The 27,865-nt window shown below is 40.2% G+C and overlaps 1 protein-coding gene and 1 pseudogene across 1 annotated transcript in view; one reads left to right on the top strand and one right to left on the bottom strand.

Moving 5' to 3' along the window:
- The window catches only part of KCNH8 (potassium voltage-gated channel subfamily H member 8), a 401,601-nt gene that overhangs the window by 2,786 nt on the left and 370,950 nt on the right, over positions 1 to 27,865 (top strand). The window lies entirely within an intron of this gene.
- Positions 13,516 to 13,891, bottom strand: LOC116753054 (annotated as a pseudogene).

Genomic DNA, 27,865 nt, shown 5'->3' with positions numbered 1-27,865 from the left:
AAATTAGCAAAATTGCCACTTGCCCAAATAAAAATTATACTGGAGAGTGCCTAATGTTATTATACTCAAAATGTAATGTGTTTACTTGGTACATTTTCTGCCTTGTTAGGTATACTTTATAGTCATGTTAGTTTCTTATTTTGTTTTATTTTGGAAAATATCATTGAAAAACTAAGAGAGCAAACAATAACCCTAGAAAACCACCTTGCTAACTTAACCACCATGAAATATTATTATCTTTATTGATTTAATACTGTAATGGAAAATAATAAATCTTACAACATCATGTAAAATTTCTCCCAGGAAAAATTAAATATATGACAAGAAAAGCCTATAACATAATCTTACTGATTTATCAGTTGAGTTATTATCATCACAGGGCAACAAAAAATAAGTTAATAATATATTTTATCACCTAGTGACACTTTATTATTGAACGTAATAGGGTATTTTTTCTTTTTAATATTTAAGAAGTGAGCTGTTGGTCAGGACTGAAAGTCAATAGTGGACCGTTAATTGAAACATTTTTCTCATATTCAATATAATTTTTAAAAACTATTGGAAAATATAAATCTTTTCACATAAACTACCCTGACATATATTTACTCTTAAAATATGTTCTCCTGATTTACGTTTAACTGAATGTAAATGAGACTTAGAAAAACTAAGAAGCTTGCAAATATTGAATATGTGTACCCCATTTAGGGGAAAAAAGTAACTCCAATGAAATTCTTTGACTCATTGCATATAGCCATACTTCTCACTTGAAACACTTAAACATACACACACACACACACACAATGTTAACATTATGACTTGCACATAGTTTATTTTTACATCGTTCATTTTTTTTTTTTACACATTTAATGTACTTAAAAAAAATCTTTTCTGCGTAGGCTTTTGCTTTAAGTACATGAATATTAATCTGGACAAAGGGAAATAATAATAACAGAACACATAAGTACATATTTTAAAAAATAGTTTTTCAGTACAAATATTTGCCACAGGGTACCATTTGAGAAAAACACATTTCTTTGAGGATATAAAACTTTCAAAGGGAAGTGTCCGTTTTCCAACAAAATGGTGCATTAGCCTACATTTTCCAGTCACATCAAAATTTGGCCAGAACAATTCTTTCTCTTTGGGGTTAGTGAGACAAGATCTAACCTCTTAAGGAAGTTTGTAGCCCAGTAGACTCTATCAAGGAGATTCCATTCAAAGTATTCAGAAATAATGGTGGTTTAGACATTCATTTTGTATCTGCATATGTTTTATGTACTCCTGTTCAAAATGGTCCAAGGAAATTTGTTAAATTGAAACGCTTCCTTTCCAGAGGAAACTCAATGGAGTTTCTTTTCCCCTTTATACTTTCATCAAGGTACATAGATCTCTTAACTTCAGAAGCATAGAGAGAAGGGTAATGTACCCAATGCTGTAGCAAAGGGACACGATAAGGAAAGGGACAGTGGGAACTTCCTAAGTCTTTGCTGGGCTGTAGTTAGAAGAATATCATCAGAGGCATTTAGCCAATAAAAAAGATTGAGCTCCATTATGTATGGGTCTGTCTGTAAAAGGCTGTTACATGAAAACATTCAAAGAAATACCTAGCACTCCATAGATATCTCCCCACAAATGGGAGTTTGTAAAGACTCGTTGGTATTTTTTGCATGCCACGAGTAGTCTCTTATTCCCATTCTGTATGTTTAGAGAGACAGTTCCCACGTCAGTTTTCTATTTCCAGGTAGTGAATTACCACGCATTCAGTGGCTTATCATCTCACATTTTCCGTAGGCCAGACATCCAGGCAAAGACCAGCTGGGTCCTGTGCTCAGGGCTTCCGGAGACTACAAGGCTGAAACCAAGTTGTCAGCTGAGGCTCGAGGCCCCCTTCCGAGCTCTCGTGGTTGGTGGCAGAATTTAGTTCCTTGTGGTTTTTCTCAGCAACTGGAGGCTTCCTTCCGCCTCCTGACACATGGCCTCTTCCCCAGGCCCTCTTACAACAGAACAGCTTACTTCTTCACAATGACTCAGCCATAAAAAGGAATGAAATAATGCCGTTTGCAGCAACATGGGTGGACCGAGAGATTATCATACTAAGTGAAGTCAGTCAGACAGAGAAGGACAAATATAGTATGATATCACTTATATGTGGAATCTGCAAAAAGGGTACAAATGAACTTCTGTACAAAACAGAAATAGACTCGCAGATGTAGAAAACAAACTTATGGTGACTGGGGTAAAGGGGAGAGGAGGGATAAACTGAGAGATTGGGATTGACACACTACTATATATAAAATAGGTAAGCAATAAGGGCCTACTGTATACCACAGGGAATTCTACTCAATACCCTGTAATGGCCTGTATGGGAAAAGAATATTAAAAAAGAGTTATACATATACATATGTATATGTATAACTGACTCACTTTGCTGTACACCTAAAACTAACACAACATTGTAAATCAACTATACTCCAATAAAAATTGAAAAAAAGAATAAAAAAAGAACAGCAGGAATGCCTGTCGTTTAGAAGCTCACCTTGGTCAGGCCTACCCAGAATAATCTCCCTTTTGACTCAAAGTTGACTGATTATGGATCTTAATTACATCTGTAAAATCCCTTCTAAAATCATATGACCTGTCCAAACTCAAGGGAAAGGGACTAGATGGAGTGTTTACACAAGGGGTTAGGAATCTCGGGAGCCAGTTTAGAATTCGATCTGCTACCAGTGCTGTCCCATTGCTGTACTATTATACGAAGCCTGACGCTCTCACGTCTGTTCTTCTGTGAAGCAGATTTATGGAGCATGCTCTATGTAATTCTGTACGCACGTAAACTCTGCTGAGCTTGCATCTGCAGTCTTTGTGAATGTAAGGCCCAACTCACTGGTGGGAGGGTTTTTCTTTATATTTGGTGATGGCATATGAGTCAACCTAGCCTAGCCACATTAGTCAGCTGTGTTAATCAGATTCTTCATTCTCTGATCTACAAGTAACGTGGGAGACGTAGGGATATTTTCAGAATATTAATCCCAGTCTCTTGACAGGGTGCTTCCTCTTTCCAGATAAGGAAGGTTACATGGGGTCTGTTGGTCTGTGTACGGGTATCTTAAGCTGCACTGGCGGGTGAACAAATGTGGCATCTGCAAAGGACGCAAGACAGGTCCTTGTAGTCTAAGGTGACTGAGCTGCTTCCACTTTATTTACCTTCTTGACCAGTTCTGTTACTGGCTTCATATGTGGACTGTTTTGAAACAGTATGTTTTCCATCTTTTTCTTATGCTTCTAACCATGTTTCAGATTTTAAGAAACTCCCCATTAGGCACTCTTGTATTGAGGTTGACTGAGTTAAATTAAAGAACTTTCTTTATGTAAACTTTATTCCAAGTTTACTAAAAAAATAGAAAAAAAGAAAGAACAAGAGAGGGAGAGGGAGGAGAGAATAGAGAAGAGGGATGAGGAAAGGGAATTATTTATTTTCATTCTTTTGACTTTGAAGATGAATTCTTTATCTTAAAAAGGACTTATTGCATGGGTTCTCAAAACTTCCCTGCAATGAACAAAGTGTTTGATTTACAATAATTTGGATTTATGTATTTACCAGAAATGAATTTCTTTGGATGAGTGAGATATACAAATAAGAAGAAAAATTTTATTATGTAGTCTTTAAAAATACCAGATAATTTTTTTTTTTTGGTGGTACGCGGGCCTCTCACTGTTGTGACCTCTCCCGTTGCAGAGCACAGGCTCCAGACGCGCAGGCTCAGCGGCCATGGCTCACGGGCGCAGCCGCTCCGCGGCATGTGGGATCTTCCCGGACCGGGGCACGAACCCGTGTCCCCTGCATCGGCAGGCGGGCTCTCAACCACTGTGCCACCAGGGAAGCCCCCCAGATAATTTTGTTTTGACACCATCATATAGAGGAAGATAGATAGCTAACATGTTAAGAATGGAAGTTATACCCACAATTTTTTCTAGGCTCTGGCATTTGGTGTTGCTTGTAGACCAGATCCAACACACTCTGGGAGGGCACAGTCTCTCTTAGGAAATCTTTGCTTTATTCAAACAATCAAACATTTCTTCATTGCTATTTAATTCATGCTGACTATATACAAAGCCATTATGCTAGGATCTTTGGGATAAATCATGCTTGTCCTTCTCTCAAAGAGGACAATAAATGTATGCACAAATTACCATCACATAGGTTAGAAGGGGATGCGACTGTTCAGGGTGAAGGACTGTGTACATTTAGATGAGGGAGGAATAATTTCCTTGGCGGGGGGGATGAGCTGGCTGGAGTCATGTAGTAAATGACTTCTGGGTGGGAATGATTGGCTCATATATGATAAGGGCAAAACACAGTATTCCATTTACTTGGTCAATTTGTGCAGCACTTGTCATTGAGGCTGGAAAGGGGGGCCTTTAAGGTGAATACCAAGTATCTCAGAGGGCGTGAAGGGGGCAATGTAGAGGCAACAGGACAATGGAAAGTCAATAAGGCCAGACAAGGAACACCTTTGAAGCCAGGGTGCTTTGTCATAATAAGCCATCGGAGGTGGTAGACCCATGTCTCGGTAAGAGAAATGTGTTGTCCTGTATGCCTGGTGTAAAAGCTCTCAACCTGCCCATGTTGCACAGGCTGATGCATGATACGGGAGAAATGTCAACATTGAAACCGAAAATTTTTCTTTTTTTTGATTGATGTATAGGTGACATACAATATTATATGTTACAGGTGTACAGTAGAGTGATTCACAAATTTTAAAAGTCATATTCCATTTATAGTTATTGTAAAATATTGGCTATATTCCCCATGTTGTACAATATATCCTTGTAGCTTATTTTATACCTAATAGTTGTACCTCTTAATCCCCGACCCCTATAGTGCCCCTTCCCCCTTCCCTCCTAAAGTGTTCATTCTTTCTAGCTAGAAATTACTTGCAGCTTTCACAAGAGTTTTTACTATTTTTTCAGCTTCTACCCATTAAGGTTTACAATATTAGTGTCTGAATTTCAGCTTGGGCTCTCTGGACAAAGCTGAGAGTCCCTCAAGCCCATGGGTCTCAATGGGAAACAGCTACATTGGCTTGGTCTTGCCACTGAAAAAGCAAGATATTGTTGTACTGTGTGTGTGTGTGTATCTGGCCCCTATGTCTAGATGCTTTTAATTAACTATTTTCTTAAAACGTTTATTTTATATTGAAATATAGTTAATTAAAAATGCTATTTTTTTTTTTTCTTTTTGCGCGGTACGCGGGCCTCTCACTGTTGTGGCCTCTCCTGTTGGAGAGCACAGGCTCCGGACGCATAGGCTCAGCGGCCATGGCTCACGGGCCCAGCCGCTCCGCGGCACGTGGGATCTTCCCAGACGGGGGCACGAACCCGTGTCCCCTGCATCGGCAGGTGGACTCTCAACCACTGCGCCACCAGGGAAGCCCTAACAATGCTATTTAGTTTCAGGCGTACAGCAAAGTGATTCGGTTATACATGTAGAAGTATTACCTCTTGCAGTGTTTCCAGGTGTGCATACCAAATCGCTGACACTTCTTACTATCTGTCCTAATAAAGGCTTTACACTCGAACAAGAGTCCCCTATTACGCAGCGGAACTGCGTGTTCTTCATTTGCTTATGGATGTCTGCTCTGCCTAGGAAGCTAACTTTCTCTTAGGAAAGGGAAAGATTGATTTCTGACCACAAGGTGAGTGCTGTTCTCCTCCAGGGCTGCTCACCCCTGTGTTGTACTGTAGAATGACGCCTGTGGAGAAGAAAAAGAATTGAGGGTGTGCTAGAATTCCAACCCCGTGAAGCCACTGGAGAAATGCCAACAGACAGAGGTACAGAACTGCAACATCTGCAGAGATAGTCTGTTCACCCGGGCCATACATATTTGCTGATACAGTCTAAACACTAAGTTTTTAAATCCATTTTGGTTTAGCAGAGCCTACAAACAAATATGATGAGACTTCAACTTTACCTGTGTTATAGTTCATACTTAGCAACTGAAGTGATTGAAGAGTTTTCTCAATAATTTAAACAGTCAAACGTAGTTCTTGGCTTATAAATTCCCTGGAAGATAAATTTTGCTTTCCTTTTTAGCTGTTAGTACAACTATCCATCTCCCTCAAGCCCTTCAAAATTCACATGTCCCCAAATGAACTAATCTTTTCTAGCCCACGAAGCCTGTTTATTCTCTGGCCCCATAATTGGCATCACCACCCACCCATTTCTTCAGGCTAGAAATCGGAGTCGGCCTCCACTGCGCATGCATCAGATTGGTTATCAGGTCTTTGAGATTTCACTTAGAAATGCCCTAATTTGGCTTCTCATCTCCCTCTTCCTTGCTTTTACTTTAGTTTGGATCCTGTTTCTTAGCGACACAATTGCAACCTTACTCTGTCTAGACTCCCGTGGCCATAAGCTCTTATCCGACCCGCTTGCGCCCCCTTCAGTCTGCATTGTCCCCAGAGTGATTTTCCTCAAAAGCGCTATCATCATTTAATCCCGTAACTACCCACCGGTTCCCTGCTACCTCTTGGAGGATGTCCAAAGCCCTTTGGGTCATCTAACCCCAAGATGATTTGGCAGCATCTTTTCCAGCCACTGCCCCCTGAGGCTGCAGACATACTCACCCCAAACACCCCGCTTGCTCATCCTGGGCCTCTGCATGGCACCCATCCTGAAGGTCCCCTTCTGTCCAAACTCTTTCTGTGAGTCTCCAAGTAGAGCCAGGTGACATTTCCTCTCTGCTGCCATGTTACCTTGCCCATCCCATCCCTCCAGTCAGCTCCTCTGTGTGCTCTAATGATCTGCTTTCGGATTTCAACACTCAGCCATCAACTCCTTCAAGTCTTCCTCGCTTGGACTTATACTTGGAAGAAAGTCTTTGCTCAATAAATGCTGTTTTGGGTAGAAGAATTCCGTATTTCTTAAAGGCCAGGTCTGTATATTAATTGTCTTTATTTCCCTTCAGTGATAACTGGTACTCCTTTTATATAGTACTATGTGGTTAAATTTAGTTTTGAGACATACTTCTAGACTGGCTTCTAGCCCCTCATTTTCACATGGTTGAAATACTAATTTATTTTATCAAACTCTAATGATAATAGTGACTACCATTCAGGGCATGTCTGCCTGCATGCTGTGTGCTGTGCTGGTGCTTTATCTGTTCCTACACAACCCAACGCAGCAAGAAGGCAGGCAGTCCCCTTTCTGTTCCAGATGACAGGACTCAAGCTCAGAACTTTTCTAATGTTATCACAGTAGCCTGTGATTTTTCTACTATAGCCTGTGATTTTGCTACTATATCACACTGCCTCTAAAATGTGGTTTTTTAATAGTAAGTATAAACAGACTGGGGCAATCTGTGATATCATTTCTAGCTTCTAACTCTTGCAAAAAGGGATTTCTGCTTTAAAGATTTTAGCCCCTTCTAGTTCATATGCTGCTTTTTTTTCCCCTCTTTTGATATACTATGCTTTAGTACTTGTCACTTAAGAATGTGTTTAGATTGGTATTTAAGACTCATATCTGGAACTACTAAGTGTGCAAAGCAGTTTTGCTCATCAAAGAAAATCTACCGTCCATTTTTTAAAAAAATAAAGAAACCCGTTTTCTTTGAGATTTTGGTGCTTAGAATTTGCTGACTTTAGAACTTCCTTGTGATGTTTTTGTTGTCAGGTTAATCTTTCTATAGAAGATATTCTAATTCTCATGGCTGTTATAGTGACATCATTTTGTATTTTTACCTTGTTAGTGTTTTACAGAGGAAATTCTTCTACCTATTTTGAGTCTGCTTTTATTGGGAGAAATATATTCTCCAGTGTCAGGCACTTTTAACAGCAATCATTTACCTTTACTCTACAATGAACTTACAGTCAGAAATAAGGGTACCTAGCTCTCTAACTCTCAAATCTAGGTTAAAGCTCTTTTCTTTTTTCATGTTTTTCTGTTGTTCTAATAAGTCTTTTGGACAGATTTCCTTATTGTACCTGTGAGTCCAACCAGTTTCTTACTCTAGTTATTGAACTAGAGGGAACTGAGACCAGAGTGCTTTTCAGTCTTTCCATATTTTGATTGTCTAGAAAAAATGATCCATGTAAGAAGTTCAGATGTTATCAAACTGTCAAGTACCCACTTTGACAGGAAGTAGCTTGTCCTTAAGTGTGATATTCTGGCTATTCCTCCAATGGAGAGAATCATGTAGAAGATTAAATGGGGCATATTTTTTATCTTGACACAGAAATAAATGTTTCTGCTGTGATCCCATTAATTGTGAAGGAGAATGAATGTCTTGGGACTGGAGCTTTTGTTTTGTATTGTAACTTTTGAGTTGAATAAACGTTATAAAATTATTTGAAAGATAGTAATAATAGCTAATATTTGCCTAGCATTTCAGTGTATTCGTTCTTTTTTTCCATCTCTTGAATTGCTTTTGAACTAACAGATAACAAGTGGCTTCCTATTATAATTTTAAACATACATTTACTTTACTGTAAGTGAAGTTGAGCATTATTTAATATATTTAAGTTCTATTTGAATTTCCTTTCCTGGGCATTATTTGTTCATATTCATTGCCCTTTATTAATTAAATTGTTGGCATTCTCTTTTTGACATCTATGAGCTCTTTACAGAATAACAAAATGAATACTTTACTGGTGGTGTTAATGTATATGTTTTCTCCAATTTTGGTGGGATTTTTTATTTTTATGTAAGTGAATTAATCAATTTTCCTCTTATGATTTCTGTGTTTTGTGTCATACTTAGAGAGGTATTTTCTATTCTGAAATTATTTTAAAAATACATCCTATGTGTTCTACCATAGTTTCATTTTGTATATTAATTTTTTCTCCTCTGTTAGTAAGTTCTGTCATTTAATCTATTGAGTACAACGTAGGGATCAAATTTTTCCTTCCTAGATTCCTATCCAATTTTCTAACAATATTTTTCAATAATTCATCTTTTCTACACTGATTTGAAACATCTAGTTTATCATATTCCATATTTCTATATGTAATTCTTTCTATATTTTGACTTGCTATCCTATTACATTCATCTATTTTTTTCTTTATGTGTAGTTCCACAGTTTTAATTATAGAAGTTTTATGATGTGCACCAAAAGTCTCAATCCATTCTATTTTTCCCCACAGAATTTTACTTGGCTAATCATACTTATTTGGAAGTCCACAGGAACTTAAGAATCAGATTATCTAGTGGAAGAAAACCCCGATGATATTTTTAATGGAATCTCCTGGAGGAAAATGACATTTTTATAATGTTGAAAATTCATATCCAAAAATTTGCCACGTATTTCTTTCACATCTTTTTTGGGATTCTCAATAAAGCTCTTGCACATTTCTGCTTTATTTGATTCCTAGTAATTTCATCTTTATAACGGTTATGTAAAATGGATTCTTTTCTTCCACCGTTTAGTTTTTCTAATTCAGTCATGTTTATTTATTTGAAGGCTATTGATTCTTAAATTCTATTTTTTTCTAACCAGCCAGCTTGCTGAGTTTCTATCATTCTTTGTAATAATTTTGCAATTGTTTTTTTGAGGTTTTAAGGTAACAAACAATATTGCCGTCAAATAATGAAAAGTTTGTTTTCTTGTTTCCAATTTTCACAAGTCTTACTTTTTGTCCCCTTAATTTTTTTTTATTAATTTTTTTTTTTTGGCTGCATTGGATCTTTGTTACTGTGCGCAGGCCTTCTCTAGTTGCCGTAAGCGGGGGCTACTCTTGGTTGCGCTGTGTGGGCTTCTCATTATGGTGGCTTCTCTTGTTGTGGAGCACGGGCTCTAGGCACACGGGCTTCAGTAGTTGTGGCACGTGGCTCAGTAGTTGTGGCTCGCGGGCTCTAGAGCACAGGCTCAGTAGTGGTGCATGGGCTTAGTTGCTCTGTGGCATGTGGGATCTTCCTGGACCAGGGCTCGAACCGGTGTCCCCTGCATTGGCAGGCAGATTCTTAACCACTGCACCACCAGGGAAGTCCCTCTCCCCTTAATTTTTTTTTTCTATTGTCTAGTTGTTTTGGCTAGTATTATAAATACTATAAAAATGGTGATGGTAAAGAATATCCTTCTTGTTCCTGACTTTAATGGGAATTATTTTAGTGTTTTTCTAATAAGTATTTTTCTGGTTTTTAGTTTGAGAAATAAATATTTTATTATTAAGAGATTTTGTCATGTATTCCTATTTTATTAAGCAATTTTATCAATTCTTTTCATCTATTCAAATAATTCTATGTTTCTTGTTGAATTAATTAATATAATAGATTCTTTTGACAGATTTTATAATATAAACTCTCTTTGCATTCTTTCATTAAAGGTTTCTTGGCCGTGTTACTGGGTTTTACTTGTTAATGTTTTACTTAGTATTTCACTTAGAATTTTACTTGTTAATGTTTTATTTAGAATTTTAGAATGTGTGTGTGTAATAGTCATTTTTTTCTTTTTTTTGCATGTGTGTATTATTGGATTTTTGTTGGGGACCACAGATCCATATCTGTGCCACTTATACTGTAGAGTCATTGGGTTTAGAATTTGTGCCAAATTTTTCTTATTTTAATAAATTATCATTATTTATTACATTGGTGAGGTTTATAATGGTATAATTTACATGCAGTAAAATCACCCCTTACAAGTGTATAATTCGATGAATTTTGCAAAATGTGTACAGTCATAAAACCACTACCACAATCTCTCCCCAAGGTCAGTACCCTCCCCCGCCCTTCCAGTCCCTAGGACAACTAATCTGTTTTCCATCTCTGTGGTTTTGCCTTTTCTAGGTTGTAAGGTTAATGAAATCATACAGTATGTAGCATTTTGTGTGTGTGTCGGGGGGTGGGGGGTGGGGAAGGTGGAGGTGTCTGTCTTTCACTTGTCATAATGCTTTTGCAATTAAGTAATTTTTTTGCATGTGTCAGTAGTTCTATTTTATTGTTGAAAATTTTATTGTTTTGATTTTGAGTTTTCTTATACATGTAGAAAAAAATGAAGCAACAGTAGTTAATGTATTGATTCAATAGTAGAAGAGCTTCATGACTATTAATACCGTCAGGGTTTTCTATGGAAAATCAGTTAATCTTAATAATACTTGAGTTTTTGCATCAAATTTATGGATATAAGTAAAGCTTTCCAAAGTTTGTTTTATAGAAGGTAAATCATATATTATTTTAAATGTTATTGTAAATTCAGTTAAATGGATCATTAAAAATAAAGTTACTTGTTTTGTGATGAGAAGACAAATGTAGGTTTTGGTAGAGCACAGTGTCATAGTAAAGACAATATTTATTAAATTAAACAATGTATGGAGAAGGAAGAAATGTGCTTGGGGGCTTCCCTGGTGGCGCAGTGGTTGAGAGTCTGCCTGCCGATGCAGGGGACATGGGTTCGTACCCTGGTCCGGGAAGATTCCATATGCCGCGGAGCCGCGGAGCGGCTGGGCCTTTGAGCCATGGCTGTTGAGCCTGCGTGTCCGGAGCCTGTGCTGCTCAGCGGGAGAGGCCATAGCAGTGAGAGGCCCGCGTACCGCAAAAAAAAAAAAAAAAAAAAAAAAAAAGCAAAAAAAGAAATGTGCTTGGACTTGGATGTAGTGAATGCATGGTACATTTTTGTGCCCCCAAAATAGTGCGTTCTATCAATCACTATAGAGGCTGTAATAGTCAAAGTTACCAAATATGTTTATATATGAAGAATTAGTTACAGTAGTTACACTACATGATGTTTGTTAAATACAGGAAAAGCATTTGGCATGGCAATACATGGTTTTTCTTTTTACTGTCATCAGTCATAATTTTAAAGTGTCTGAGCCTTTGAATGAATGCTTTGTAAGCAATCTAAGTGTCTGACAGTCATTATTCTTTTCTGAATGAAGCTTTTATATTTTCTTTTCATTTAATTTGAAATCACTTGAAAATATTTAATCAAAGTATTTAATAAACAGAGTATCAAAAACTTCATTTTAGTGGATAGGGAGGATTGTAAACCAAACTGTAAGACAAGAATACATTGAAATGTATCACTAGACAAGCAAGGGGAAAAATTAAACAATAAGAGCTCAAACTAAGTGCTAGATTTAAGAATTTTCCTTTGAAATACTTCAACTTGGAAGACTTTTTTGATGAAGCTTCTATATTTAATTGGATACATTTATCAGTACTGAAACTGAATGCAGTTGAAAAGATCTGTGATTTTGCAGCACCTACATTTGACAAAACACTGAAAAGAATTATAGAGATACCTTTTATGACAAATTTTTTATATTATAGAAATTTTTGAAGGTAATTACTCTGAATAAAGAAAAATGAGAGGACCAATGAGGTATTTGAACTGAAATATTTACACTTTTCAACATATAGAATTGAGATATTGTCAATGCAGCAAAATTTGGGGGACAAATAGGATTGAGAATATCCTCTGTGTAGCAGAATTTGTCATGTCTACAAGGTATTTCAGCAACTACAGAGTATCTTTTCAATGAAAACTTTTCATGGTCTATAGCAAAGAGTTAACTGAAGATGCCCACAATTTCAAATTTATTTACCATAAAATACATCGTTGAGGAAAATTACAGGCAATTTTATGGAAAAAATTTAAATAATATATAGATACAAAAGAGATATTGTTTAGAATAATACCAGCAACTTGGTGTAATAGACAAATATGGCTAAATACATGACAAATATGTGAAAATATACTGAAAAATCATTGTGCTTAGGTGCTTATTTTATTTACTGGTAATATATAGATACTATCTCATAGAAATAATGCTATGTTTCAAAATAGTTTTGGAAGAAAGAAAGGTTATAGGTTCACTGATATAGTAGAACTAGTCAAAAATAAAAAAGTAAATACAGGGCTTCCCTGGTGGCGCAGTGGTTGAGAGTCCGCCTGCCGATGCAGGGGACACGGGTTCGTGCCCCGGTCCGGGAAGATCCCACGTGCCGCGGAGCGGCTGGGCCCGTGGGCCATGGCCATTGAGCCTGCGCGTCCGCAGCCTGTGCTCCGCAACGGGAGAGACCGCAACAGTGAGAGGCCCGCGTACCGCAAAAAAAAAAAAAAAAAAAAAAAAAAAGTAAATACATTAATAGTTATACAATTTTATTCTTTGATACCTATTTTCACTTTCAAAGGAATCCCCAAGTCATCCTATGTTATGCCCACCTCATAACAAGATATTCACAGCTCTTTGAAATACTGCTTTTTGACCTCCTTAGGTCTCCAAGTACAAATTTCTTTAAGTTAGACTTTTTATACAATTTACTTGTGATACTATCTTCTGAGGTAGATTGATGAAGTTGGGGAAAATATTATCCCCCCTTTGTAATTGTTAATATAAATATTAAAATAAATTTTCATGTGTTTATATAACACTGTTTGCTATCTCTTTAATTTTGTTATACCAGATACCTTGAATGGAAGTGACTTGGGTCGCTCTTGGCCTGTGATTATTCCTAAATATTTTTATTGTCATTTATTTATTTTTTGCCGTTCTATAACTTTACTGAACAATCAGCAGTTAGTTCCCATCCACATTAACTGTCTGTAGATTTTTGAAAGTGGTGGCAGGTACATAGGTAACCAGCGTATAGAGCTTGTTTGGTGAATCTTCATCTTCATTACTTTTTCTGGACAACCGCACACGGATACGGTATGGGACATTCCTTATTCCTTTGGGGCAGCAGCTTTGTTGAGCCCGGTGTCAACGCGTACATCTGGAGTTCCCATTTCCTTACTGGCAAACTTCTGGATTTCTTTGAGCGCCCGAGGGGCACGCTTCTTGAAAGGCACTCCAGGGATGCGCTTGTGAATGTTGACAGTGTATTCTCTGGTCACCACCTCCTTGATGGCGGACCGGCCCTCCTCTTCTCGCCGCGCTTCTTTGCCGGAGCCATCCTGACGGGCTATTGTCCCTATTTTAGAGAAGAGGACGCAGAGGACCCTAGAGAGCCTCAATATTTTGTCTCAAACTGGTACATGAAAGGGACGGACTCTTATTCTCATCCTTCAGTTGCAAAACCCGTGTTCTTCCTTCAACTTTACTCTGATTTTCCTTTGAAAGAAGAAAAAGGGAGGAGAATTGACATTTAGTGAGTAACCGTGAACCCAATGCTATGTTTGGTATTTTCACCTATATTAGTTTATTTAATCTCTGCAATACTGCAAGCTAGATGTTTTTATTCCTAGTTCGTGGATGGGGAAATTGAAACCCAGGAAGGCTGAATAAATTGCCAAAAGTCACACACTTTACAGGTAGTGAAGCTGGAATTTACACATTTTGTTTTTACGAAGCAGTCTGGGTTTAATTAAAAAGACAAAAAATTGGGGCTTGCCTGGTGGCGCAGTGGTTGAGAGTCCGCATGCCGATGCAGGGGACACGGGTTCGTGCCCCGGTCCACGAAGATCCTACATGCCGTGGGGCGGCTGGACCTGTGAGCCATGGCCGCTGAGCCTGCGCGTCTGGAGCCTGTGCTCCGCAGTGGGAGAGGCCACAGCAGTGAGAGGCCCGCGTACCAAAAAAGACAAAAAATTGGAGCTAAATTGTAAGGCATTCAGTTTATTAGGATTAAGATCTTAATGGTTATGGTTGACTTCACTTTGAGATATAAACCACTTTTGTGCTTTTTAAGAACACACCATTTGGGAAACTCAATTCAGAAAGTTACAAAGTGGCAGTGATTTATAAACAGTAGTTAGTGGATTGTCCAGGAATTTACTTCCCTTGTTGGAATAAATACCCATAATGGTTTCTTGTTATGTGAGGGGTCATGGCTATTGATGCTGGAGATAACTTGAGTGCCACAAGCCTAGAGTTATCTATAGAACAATGTTACACTAACTTGAATTTTAAAATGCTTCTGGCCAGTCAGTGTTTGCTTAGGAGTGGGAGGGGATGGAGAAGGGTGGAATCACAAAGAAGCCTGAGGAAGCTTTTGGGGCTAGGTAAGGTGCATCTGCTGTGCTCGTAACCTCCTATTTCTTTGTTTCCCTTCTTTAACAGTTCCCCAAACTCTATCCCAACATGTACATTCATATAGATACACACACACACAATTTATAATTTAGTATCACTTAAATTAAATGTTAATTGCTCCCAAAGTATAATATCTTATATAATGTAATCGTTTCTCAGGCTTAAAGAATTTACAACATTTTCCAATACCAGAGAGTTAGATGGGGAAGAGATTTTGGAATGTGAAATGGCTTGTGTTTTTTCCGTGAACTTGTGGGGCCTTTAGGGACTTTCCACCCCCTCACTTGTTCCCGTAAACCAATTCTTCTCCCTATCGTGCGCCACTCCTTCTCCCTATCGAAACCAATTCTTCTCCCTATCGTGCGCCACTCCTTCTCCCTATCGAAACCAATTCTTGGAGTTTTTCAGTTGACGGGGACTTGCCAGACAGCGGGTAATTTTCCAGTTGCCCGTAACAGGTATACGCCCTAACCGCCACAATGAACAGACAACTATAACGGCCAGAAGGTGGGACAAAAGTTCCTAAGCCAATGAATTCAAAAGTCACCACATTTACCCAATCATTGTGAGAATATACCCGCCCTATGAATAAATAAACCTATAAAAAGTATGTGATTCCGCTTTTAGGGGTTCCCCATCGGCCTCCTGCGTGAGGTTCAGGGAACCCCGGTGCATCGGCTCCTAATAAACCTCTTGCGTGTTGCAACGGCTCTCGACTCTTGGCGGTTCTTGGGCGAGTTGGAATCCCTCGTAGACCGCTTGGGTCTAACATTTGGGGGCTCGTCCGGGATCCCCACTCGCCCCCGGGTCACAAGAACATCGGGAGTCGGAGGTATCAGGTAGGCTCGAGCCCAATTGTCTGTTTGTTTGTCGTTTGTTTGTTGCTAGCCGCCATTAGGAAAAAGCCGTGTGAACCGGCTTGCTGTGGAATCTGTATTGGACTCCTGGCTAGGCAGACGTGCCGAAAGCTGGTGTCCACGGGCCCCGGGGGACGCCCTGGTGGTCCATCTGGAAGGAGAAACAAATTTTATCTCCCCTTCATCTGGTTCTGGCAGGTTATATAAGCTGCCATCTGAATTTGAGTTGGTTTCGGGTTTAAGTTCGCGGCGGCTGGTTCTGGCAGGTTATATAAGCTGCCATCTGAATTTGAGTTGGTTTCGGGTTTAAGTTCGCGGCGGCAATATCAATGTGTGTCTTTTGAAATTTTATTGTTTTTCTGTACTATTATCTTTCTTTTGACGGACGACAATGGGACAAACTATGACGACTCCTCTTTCTCTTACCCTAAGCCACTGGACCGAAGTTAGGGCTAGGGCCCACAACCTTTCGGTAGAAGTAAGGAAAGGAAAATGGCAAACGCTGTGTACCTCTGAGTGGCCTACATTTCAGACAGGGTGGCCACCCGAAGGATCTTTTTTGTTAGATAAGGTTGGGCTAGTCAAGTCTAGGGTCTTTAACACAGGACCCCACGGACACCCAGACCAGATACCATATATCTTGGTCTGGGAAGATCTAGTTCTCTCCCCGCCTCCGTGGGTCCGGCCCTTTGTTTCCTCAACAGGCACGTCTGCATGCGCTCCAGCACAATCGGAGATATTGGCCCTGAAGAAAACCCCAGACACGGAAAAGTCATCTGCTGCCCCGGACCCGCCAAAGGCGATATATCCTGACCTGCAGTCTGATTTGCTTCTTCTAGATTCCCCACCTCCTTATCCTCCGGCCCTAAATCCCATGTCGCCCCTAGGACCCCCAGCTTCACAACCCTCCACACCAGTAGGGCCACCTGTTATGGCGGAAAGGGGGGGTCCCTCGGCGGGCACCAGAAGCCGGAGGGCTGTTTCCCCGGATTCTACTGCTTTACCCCTTAGAGAATATGGCCCCCCCGATAACCACGGGAATAGGCCCCTTCAATACTGGCCCTTTTCCTCCGCAGATCTTTATAATTGGAAGATGCATAACCCTACTTTCTCTGAAAACCCACAGGCTCTTACTGCTCTAATAGAGTCTCTTGTCTTCTCCCACCAACCCACCTGGGATGATTGTCAACAGCTCCTCCAGACTCTCCTCACAACTGAGGAGAGGCAACGGGTTCTCCTGGAGGCTAGAAAGAATGTGTTAGGCGCCAATGGACAACCTACCCAGTTGCCTAATGAGATTGATGCCGGTTTTCCACTCGTCAGGCCGAATTGGGACTTTAATACCCTGGAAGGTAAGGAGCACCTGAAAATGTATCGCCAGGCTCTGGTGGCGGGTCTCCATGGAGCGGCCAGGCGCCCCACGAATTTGGCTAAGGTAAGAGAGGTAACTCAGGGGCCCCAGGAATCGCCAACCGTGTTCCTAGAACGCTTAATGGAGGCTTTTAGACGATTCACTCCTTATGATCCAACCTCTGAGGAACATAAGGCCACCATAGCAATGGCCTTTATTGACCAGGCGGCCCCTGATATTAGAAAGAAGTTACAAAGGCTGGATGGCCTACAAGGTTTCTCCCTTCAGGACTTAGTAAAAGAGGCAGATAAGGTATATAATAAGAGGGAGACAGAGGAAGAAAGGGAAGAAAGAAAGCAGAAGGAACAAGAGGCTCGTGAGGTAAGACGAGATAAGAGGCAAGAAAGACATTTGAGTAAGATACTGGCCACTGTAGTCAGAGGAGGAAACAGTAGAGACAGAAATAGACAGGAAGGGCGAACAACGGATAGAAGGCGGCCATTAGACAAGGACCAATGTGCCTACTGTAAAGAAAAAGGTCATTGGGCAAGAGAATGCCCTAAAAAAAGGAACGGGGGAAGGCCAACCAGAGATAAAATCTTAACATTGGAAGAGGAAGATTAGGGAAGTCAGGGCTCGGACCCTCTCCCCGAGCCCAGGGTAACTCTTAAAGTGGAGGGGGAACCCGTCCAGTTCTTGGTGGATACCGGAGCCCAGCACTCAGTCCTCCTTCATTCAAAGGGCCCCCTTTCAACTAAAAGGTCATGGGTCCAGGGGGCCACTGGAAATAAGCAGTACTCATGGACCACCCGAAGGACAGTAGATCTTGGGGTGGGACGAGTAACCCACTCATTCTTGGTCATACCTGAGTGCCCATACCCTCTGCTAGGTAGAGACTTACTCTCTAAGGTGGGGGCCCAAATCCACTTTCAACCAGAAGGGCCCACCATAACTGACAACCAAGGGAGATTACTCCAAATCTTGACCATGAAACTGGAAGATGAACACAGGATATATGAAACACCCTCGCCTCCACAAGCTGACATGCAGGATTGGATGACTAGGTTTCCACAGGCTTGGGCAGAAACTGCCGGTATGGGAATGGCAAAATATCGGCCCCCTGTGGTGGTAGAACTTAAAACAACCGCCACCCCAGTAACGGTCCGCCAATACCCCATGAGTAAAGAAGCCCGAGATGGCATCCGTCCTCAAATACAAAGGTTACTGGAATTAGGGATCCTGGTAAGGTGCCAATCTGCATGGAATACCCCTCTTTTGCCAGTTAAAAAGCCAGGAACTAATAATTACCGACCGGTACAAGACCTACGAGAGGTAAATAAGCGGGTGATGGACCTCCACCCCACGGTACCCAACCCCTACAATCTCTTAAGTACTCTTCCACCTCAGCACACTTGGTACACTGTTTTGGATCTTAAAGATGCTTTCTTCTGCCTGAGACTTTCTTCTCTCAGTCAGCCTTACTTTGCCTTCGAGTAGAAGGATCCAGCCTCTGGGATGTCAGGCCAGCTGACATGGACTCGCCTGCCACAAGGATTCAAGAACTCCCCCACCATTTTTGATGAGGCTCTCCACCAGGATTTGGCATCTTATAGAGAATCCAATCCCCAGGTAACTCTACTTCAATATGTCGATGATATTCTTTTAGCTGCTGAAACCCAAGAAGACTGCATCAAGGGAACCGAGAGGCTGTTAACAGAACTGGGAACATTGGGATATCGGGCTTCAGCAAAGAAAGCACAAATATGTCAACGACAGGTTAGTTACCTGGGGTACTTGTTAAAAGGAGGACAGAGATGGCTTTCGGAAAGCAGGAAAGACACTGTTGCCCGGATACCGGCCCCCAAGAGTCCCAAACAAGTTAGGGAATTTTTGGGGACGGCCGGATTTTGTAGGCTATGGATTCCGGGGTTTGCTGAATTAGCAGCCCCTTTATATCCCCTGACCAAAAATGGCATCCCTTTTGCTTGGGGTGATAAAGAACAACGGGCTTTTGACCGAATTAAACGAGCCCTACTATCAGCCCCGGCTCTGGGGCTACCAGATGTTACTAAGCCTTTTCATCTGTACGTGGCCGAGAATAAAGGCATCGCAAAGGGAGTACTAACTCAGAAACTGGGCCCCTGGAATCGCCCGGTTGCGTACCTATCAAAGAAATTGGATCCTGTGGCAGCAGGATGGCCCGCCTGTTTAAAAATAATCGCCGCGGTGGCCGCTTTGGTCAAAGATGCTGACAAACTGACTTTGGGGCAGAACCTAACGATAACAGCCCCCCATGCATTAGAAAATGTAATTCGCCAGCCACCCGACAGATGGCTAACAAATGCCAGGATGACTCATTACCAAGCCCTGCTGTTAAACTCAGATCGTATTAAGTTTACCTCAGCCACAGGACTCAACCCGGCCACCTTGCTACCCGACCCTGACCTGGAAAGCACTACCGTCATCCATGATTGTCAGGAAGTACTGGCTGCAGCACACCGTAGCAGACCAGACTTGATGGATCAGCCCCTCCCCAACGCCGACGTTACCTGGTTTACTGACGGAAGCAGTTTCCTAGAGGAAGGTAAGCGTCGGGCGGGAGCTGCCGTGGTAGACGGGAAAGAGGTCATCTGGGCAGCCGCATTACCACAAGGGACATCGGCCCAACGGGCTGAACTAATCGCCATGACTAGAGCATTGGAACTAGCAGAAAACAAAAAGGTAAACATCTATACGGACAGTAGGTACGCATTTGCTACCGCCCATGTCCATGGGGCCATTTACCAACAAAGAGGGTTGCTCACCTCGGCGGGCAAAGAAATTAAAAACAAAGAAGAAATAGTGACACTGCTAGCTGCCCTCATGCTCCCCACTAAAGTCAGCATCATTCATTGCCCCGGACACCAGAAGGACAATACCCCGGTGACAAGAGGCAACAACATGGCAGATAGGGTGGCACAAGAAGTGGCTCTACGGGAAATCATACTAGAACTATCAGATGAGAGTCCTGGGAAACCAAATGATAGGGGAACAATTACCCCAGCCATAACTAAAGGAACATTTTTATTGTAAAAGCTGGGGGTGTGAAACCACAGGAGACACCTATTAGAAGCCCACCTCTGGCTGGAACTTTATTAAGGTGACAGCCAATTATACACACCCAACCAACCCCTTAACTTATAGGCCTGAATGTACTAAATGGTGCCATCCCCTTAAGATCTCTTTTAGTAAACCAGGAAAAAAGGATAAAAACTGGATAAATGGCCATTCATGGGGAATCAGGTTTTATAAAGAAGGATATAATGATGGATTACTAATGACCATCAAACTAAAAATTGAAACCCCTACTCCAGTTCCTATAAGCCCCAACCCTGAGATAGGGCACTCTTTGCTACCTTTGGTCCCTCCCACAGCGTTACCAGAGATAAGAAACCAAACTTCTGAGCCAAAAGGAATAACAATCAAGCCCAAGACCCCCCGGGACCGAATGCTCTCATTAGTCCAGGCGGCTTTTGAGGTTTTAAATGCCACAAACCCGGAGGCTACCAAATCATGTTGGCTTTGCTATGCTGCTCCTCCCCCTTATTATGATGCTATAGGATATAATTCTAATTATAATAATGTTAACACTCCAGATCAATGTCGATGGAAACAAGAAGGAAATAGTAAATTGACCCTGGCCTCAGTATTAGGAAACGGTACATGTGTAGGAACGCCCCCCTCGTCCCACCGACAACTTTGTGCCAATTTAAGCCTCCCACAGGGCTCAGGGTATCTCCTCCCTCCTCCGGATGGATGGTGGGCATGTAACACAGGATTGACCCCCTGCATTTCTTTAGAGGTCCTTAAAGCTTCAACCGATTTTTGTGTGTTAGTTCAGCTGGTCCCCAGACTCATTTATCATTCAGATTCATCCTTTCTAGATGAATATGAGGGCAGAGGAAGGTTTAAGAGGGAACCCATAACACTCACCCTGGCTGTACTCCTAGGACTAGGAATGGCAGCCGGGGTAGGAACGGGTACAACAGCCCTCATCCAACAACCCCACTATTATGATGCCTTAAGGCAAGCTGTAGATGTTGACCTCCGGGCATTAGAAAGTTCCATAACTCAGTTAAAAGAATCCCTCACCTCGCTTTCAGAGGTGGTAATGCAAAACAGGAGGGGATTAGATCTGCTGTTCCTTAAGGAGGGCGGACTATGTGCTGCACTAAAAGAAGAATGCTGTTTTTATATTGATCATTCTGGGGCTATTACCAAAACAATGGACAAACTTAGGGAGCGCCTGGACAAAAGACAACAGGAAAGGGAAAATCAAAAAGGATGGTTTCAATCATGGTTTGATAAATCTCCCTGGCTTACTACTTTAGTTTCCACCTTGTTAGGGCCCCTCATTATTTTATTGTTGCTTTTAACTTTTGGACCATGCATTCTGAATCGCCTGATAGCCTTTATTAGAGAACGCATTAGTACGGTACAAGTTTTAATGCTAAGGCAACAATACCAAAACTCGCAAAAAGAAACTGAAACTCCATGATTGGAATTAGTTACAAAAAAAAAAAAAAAAGAGGGGGAATGTGGGGCCTTTAGGGACTTTCCACCCCCTCACTTGTTCCCGTAAACCAATTCTTCTCCCTATCGTGCGCCACTCCTTCTCCCTATCGAAACCAATTCTTGGAGTTTTTCAGTTGACGGGGACTTGCCAGACAGCGGGTAATTTTCCAGTTGCCCGTAACAGGTATACGCCCTAACCGCCACAATGAACAGACAACTATAACGGCCAGAAGGTGGGACAAAAGTTCCTAAGCCAATGAATTCAAAAGTCACCACATTTACCCAATCATTGTGAGAATATACCCGCCCTATGAATAAATAAACCTATAAAAAGTATGTGATTCCGCTTTTAGGGGTTCCCCATCGGCCTCCTGCGTGAGGTTCAGGGAACCCCGGTGCATCGGCTCCTAATAAACCTCTTGCGTGTTGCAACGGCTCTCGACTCTTGGCGGTTCTTGGGCGAGTTGGAATCCCTCGTAGACAGCTTGCGTCTAACAAACTGGCTTAAGAATGCTCAAAGCTGAATGTTCAACGTCTTTTAGCAAGACTATGAGTCCCTGTGGCATGTATTTTAAGGAAAGATACTATTCCCAGCCACATAGCCTCTTTATTAGTCTTACTTGTTCTAATGTCCTCATTTATTTGTTTTTATAAATTATATATATTTCTGTGAGCCACATGAATAATTTATTTTTTGGAACAATTCGTCATATAAATAAACATAAGTTTTAAGAAAACTTGTTTTTTTTTTTTTTTTTTTGCTTTCTGAGAGACTTTTTCACTGGCTTAGAGTTTTCTAGGTTAAATTAGGTCCTTTGGAGGATGCAGCTCATATTTTTTGCTCTTATTCTTTCATTTCTATAAGGTTGCTTATTTTTCAGTGACTAGAGGGTTAGAAACTAAGATTCAGGGAAAAATGAATGATCCCTCCTAGCAACGTATTTTTCAAGTTGTCATTTCTTGAGGGTGGATGCAAATGGCAAAGATACATGGCTTTCCTTCAGTTCTTCTTCAGTTTTCACATAGATATTCGGTAGCTTGAATCTATAAATAAATGAGCCTATCAGGAGTAAGATGCTGTGAATAACAGATCTCCTCTGATCACTAAATTCACTTAAACAATTGCATGTATACTTTTAAATTAGTATCTGTGACACTTTTTGAAGTGGGCAAAGAAGTGCTTCCATAGCCAAGTTTACAGAGAAAAATGAGAAATATCTCATGAACCCAGAGTGAGGAAGGCTTTTGGTGGTCTCTATAAAGTGAGACGCTGAAATGGGTTTTGAAATCTAGAAGAATAGCTCACAGGTAACTTTGCTGTGTGCGTGCGCAGATGAGGCTCATAGAGATAAAGCATTTAGAGAAGAGGGAGCAGGGGAGAAAGGCACAAACTGTGTGGACGTAGGTATCATGGCAGAAGGACACACTGAGTCATTAATCTGAGCTATTTACAGTGGATAATTCGTGAGAAAAGGATAGAACATTTAGACCAATATTTAAATAAATTCACCTAAGAAGGAAGGAATTATACATATGACTATGATTCTCTTGACCACTGCATATTCTATATATTGCAATTCATCCTCAAAGAAAATAATTCTCTTTGCTTCCCCAGGACTTAAGTGTGCACAAATTCTCAGCAACTGTTTATGAGGTTTGACATCCCAAAGTTCCCACAGACAATGTTATTGATCTTTTTTTTTAAACATCTTTATTGGAGTATAATTGCTTTATAATGATGTGTTAGTTTCTGCTTTATCTGCTAGTATCTAGCACCTGTGTATTAGACTCACATTCCTTGCTTCCCTCCCATTACCACTGTGATTCCTTCCGCACAATATCCCTACCACCACCCTCACATCATCTCATTCTCTCTCTTCTCTCTTCTGTGCCTAAAAAAATAAAGAGAGAAAGGAAAAGATGAAGGGTAGATACCCTGAGGCAGGTAATGTTTCCTCCTTCCTCTTCCATGGCCTCGCGTCCAGGCTGCATCTCGTGGTTTCTTCCCTCAGCTCAGTAGTGTTTGACATCTTTACCTCTGATCTTGGTACTAGGCTTTAGAAGGCAATGGTATTTTAAGGATTTTTTTCTGTATATTTTCAAATACAGTTGAACAGAGTAACTTTTTAAACAAAAAAATATGGTGATTTCCTCAAAAATCATATTAAAAATGCCTCCAAAGGATTCTACAGACATTAAGAATTAAGTTTCTGCAGTTCTCCTGGCAAGTTCGTAAATCTCAGGACCCCCTCTACTTTTAGGGAAATGGAAAAATACCTTGGGTGAAATCAGGCAAGACAGTCACTAGTCAAGGATGTACTTGAAAAGCCCTAATTGGGATCTCCTTCACTCTTTTAAGGAATATTGATTTTTTTTATGTTCTCAACCTTCAGAACTAAATCAAAACTGAATTTTCATGTTTTCATGAGCTGATTTTCCCATTGTGTCTTAAAGCATGTTTCTTATTCAATCTGCCTGATATCTACTACATGTTTTAGAATGTAATTAATAAAAATATTCACTATCCTCAAGGAGGTGATGTCCAGCCTAGGTGATGAATATGAGTGCTATTTCCAATAATAAAGTCTGGAGACTTACAATGGAGAAACATATAACATTTGAATTATTTTGACTTCTATATAGTAAGAATTTTATGCCTGTTTTCTTTAAGAAAAGGAATTTTTGAGTCTATCTATAATCGTTTTGTTTCTGTTAGTGAAAAGAATTGCAAAAGAAAGTAATATGCTAATGTCCCCTTTGAATTAGACACTAATCATTTTATGTTTTATTTTATAGAGTCTTTGACCAGCTTATTCATGAGAATGTGCTTTCTTCTTCTCTTCTTCTTCTTCTCCTTCTCCTTCTCCTTCTTTTTTCTGATGGTGAATCTGGCCTCCTTACCCCAGATGAAGTGTCATGAGTTTTAAAGGACATCCCCACACTGGGATAAATACTTTCAGAGTCCATACATTTTATAATGGATTAGCTTGTTCTAAATATAGTAATTTAGAAATACTCTCTTCACATTTAGCTAAAAATATATGAACTTGCAGAAGTTCATGATTTGAAACACATGCAGAATAACTGTTTTGTTATTTTATCACACACTTTTTTCTGTGCTCATTCTTTTATTTTATAATGGCAATGAATACTTCAAGTGACTCTAAATAGTTGAGATGCCACTTTATAATAATATTTTCTGTAAACTCCATGAGAACATAAAGACTAATTCTGCCATACTTTCTAGTATGTTTCTTCTGGAAATACTGTATTATCACCTTTGATCACTTCTAATATTAAAGTTGGTTTATTGTCTTGATTTTTCTGTGGATCATATGTTTATCCAATTAAACATAAAGGCTGATTGTAAATTGGTTCTTCTAATACACTCTCTGACATTTCAGAGGGGAAAAAAAATCCTGTGAGCTATTTATATTTACATTTGAATTCAAGTACACTTCTCATACAGTACAGACTTCACCTTAGACAATTTCCTCAACTAATAATATACTTTCAGCAGCTGTGTGGGAGTTTAGGATCAATTTAGCTACATTAGCTTGTTTACAAATAATGCTACCTAAAATGATAAAATTTCAAATCATGATGTCAGTACTTCCTCTGGACTTGTTTCCTATTATTAGGATTTTCTCAGAAAATGTGTGCTGCTGAGTTGGGGGTGAAATATTTGTTTACCTCTTGTCCTCTAATATTTCACTCTGTTTTTACTGTCAAGTAGATTCAGAAGGCCTTCTCTGGTAAATCACTAAAAGAGACCTGAAGAATTATCCTGTTTCAGCTTCTTATTTGAAGATAAGGAAAATGAGGTTTAGAAAGGCAACATGACTTGTCCAGGGTCACATAGCTGGTTAGAACCCATGCTTTTTATCCAGTGTCATGTTCATTCTGTAGGTGAATAAGTGAAATTGAGAGAATATTTGACTTTGAGACTCTAATGTGTCTTTTCTATGTAGACTTTTATTCCACGGGAAATGTCATTTCTACCCAGACTCTTATTCCATGGAAAATGATGTTTATGTTTAAAATAGTAAATATCTTAGAAGTTGTGAGATTTGCTTGGACAACGGTGACTAAAATGATAACTTTTAAGTATTTTCTAAGGAAATACATTGTGGACAATGTAACGTTGAGGTTAAGCAAAAGCAGAAAAATGAAAACATAATGAAGACTCAATAAAAAACAGGAATATTGATTTTTAAATAAAAATCAATCAAGGTTTAAATCAAGGTTTAAAACATGATTCTGAGTCTTCCAGATTTCTCATGAGAGGCCGTGTCTACCTTGGTACCTTGGTAGAAATTGTTCTCTAAGAATATTCTATGAATTCTTTTTCAATTAGATACTAACACCCTTGATTATTGGTTGAGTTCTAAGCCTTATACTGGCTGTTTTGCATGTTCCGTTGGGCACCACTGTTCTCTTAGGTTAGAATCTCCTTTTTTGCCCTCTGAAGCAGAAATGGCCTTTAGTAGCCATCCCTGAAGGTGGACACAATGGAGGGGAAGAAGAATCATTTTTTAATTTTCATTTTGGCAAGTTAAAAGTACCTTATTGAATCAGTGTTTTGGGATTTGGGTTAAGGTTCCAATATCCAAAAGTAATACATAATTGACACTAAGTTAAATATCTGTATTCCACATGGCATGAAACTATTGTTGTCTTTGCGGGTAGTCACATCCTGGCCGTAGAGTGACTTTTCTTCCTAGGAGCCTACAGAACTTCATCCAGCAACATTCCAGTTGGGGGTGGGCATACAAACATGGACAAAGCACTGTTCTTGAAAGGTACCTTCCCTAACCTCTTTAGCTTACAGGAATCTCTCCCTTTTTCCCCAGTACACATAGTACTTCATTCTACATCATTCTGTACTACTTTGTAATATGTATAACTTGTCTTGTCTGAGACACTGTAAGCTTTTTTAGAGTGGTGCTTTTATTTTTGTAAATTCAGATATTTATTAACTTCTTGCCAAGTCAGAGCAATGATCCATTCAATAAATGTTTACTGAGCACTTACTATATGCCAGACACCGTTCCAGGTACTAGGGATATAGGTGTGAAAGATTCAGGAAAAGCCCCTTCCCTCATGAGTCTTCTATTCTGATGGTGAGGGTGGGAGGAAACCCTAAACACACAACATGAGTTAAGAGAGAGATACACAATATTAAGAAAATATAAGGGAGAAGAAGGGTAAACAAGGGGAAAAGAGGTTGTTTCTTTAGATAGGATGATCATAAAAAGGCTCTTTAAAAGTGACCTTTAAGCTAATACTTAAATAATGAGAACAAACCAGCAATGGAAAGATTAGGGGTAGGGAAGGAATGTCCAAGGCAGATAGTTCATGAGGGGGAGAGTGATATGAAGCAAGTTGTGAGTGATAACAACAGCTGAATCATGCAGGGCCATATAGGGCCATGGAGGAAAGGAGTTTGGATTGTGTTCAAATGGAAACAGGAAGCCAGTATAAGGTTTTGGGGAACAGAGTGGTATTATCACTTTGGCTGTATTGGGAGAAAACATTGTAGATAGACATGAATGGAAGCCAGCTCTTCATATATTTTATTGTCTTCTATAGACCTGGATGGAAAGCAATCTTGATGGGTCCCTTTGGATCATGTGGGTTTTTTTGTGTGTGTATGTGTATGAGGGTGTCTTGGGGAGCAGTAGGATGTGGGTTATTCTTCTATATGCAAGCGTAATTAGAGATATGGGAGGCACTGATTGAGTCGAAAAGGATCTTGATGACTGAGGGAGCAATAGAACTTGAAGGAAAAGACAGACTGTATTTGAAAAAGGAAGTCAAGCAGGCATGATGGGGCAGGCAGGTGGCCAGGGAAAGGAAGAGGACAGACCTGGACCTGGGCAGGCAGGGACTCACTATGATACGGGTGGGTTGAAGGCCGACTTGAGATAGTTTAATGAACACAATGAATTTCCATGTTTTCTTTTTTCCTCCTTTTGTTGGGCCAAAGGTAATATGGGCTAGAGTGATGTGGTCTAATATTATGTAGTCACGTATACATAAAGTACACATACGTACTTTTCAAATATTGTCATGTATTCGTCCCAGCAGTTTCAAATTGAGTACTACTCGTCCACAACCCCTTATCCAAAAC

Source organism: Phocoena sinus, chromosome 4, assembly GCF_008692025.1.
Source record: "Phocoena sinus isolate mPhoSin1 chromosome 4, mPhoSin1.pri, whole genome shotgun sequence".
Taxonomy (NCBI): Eukaryota; Metazoa; Chordata; class Mammalia; order Artiodactyla; family Phocoenidae; genus Phocoena; species Phocoena sinus.
This window is presented reverse-complemented; position numbering and strand designations above follow the sequence as displayed.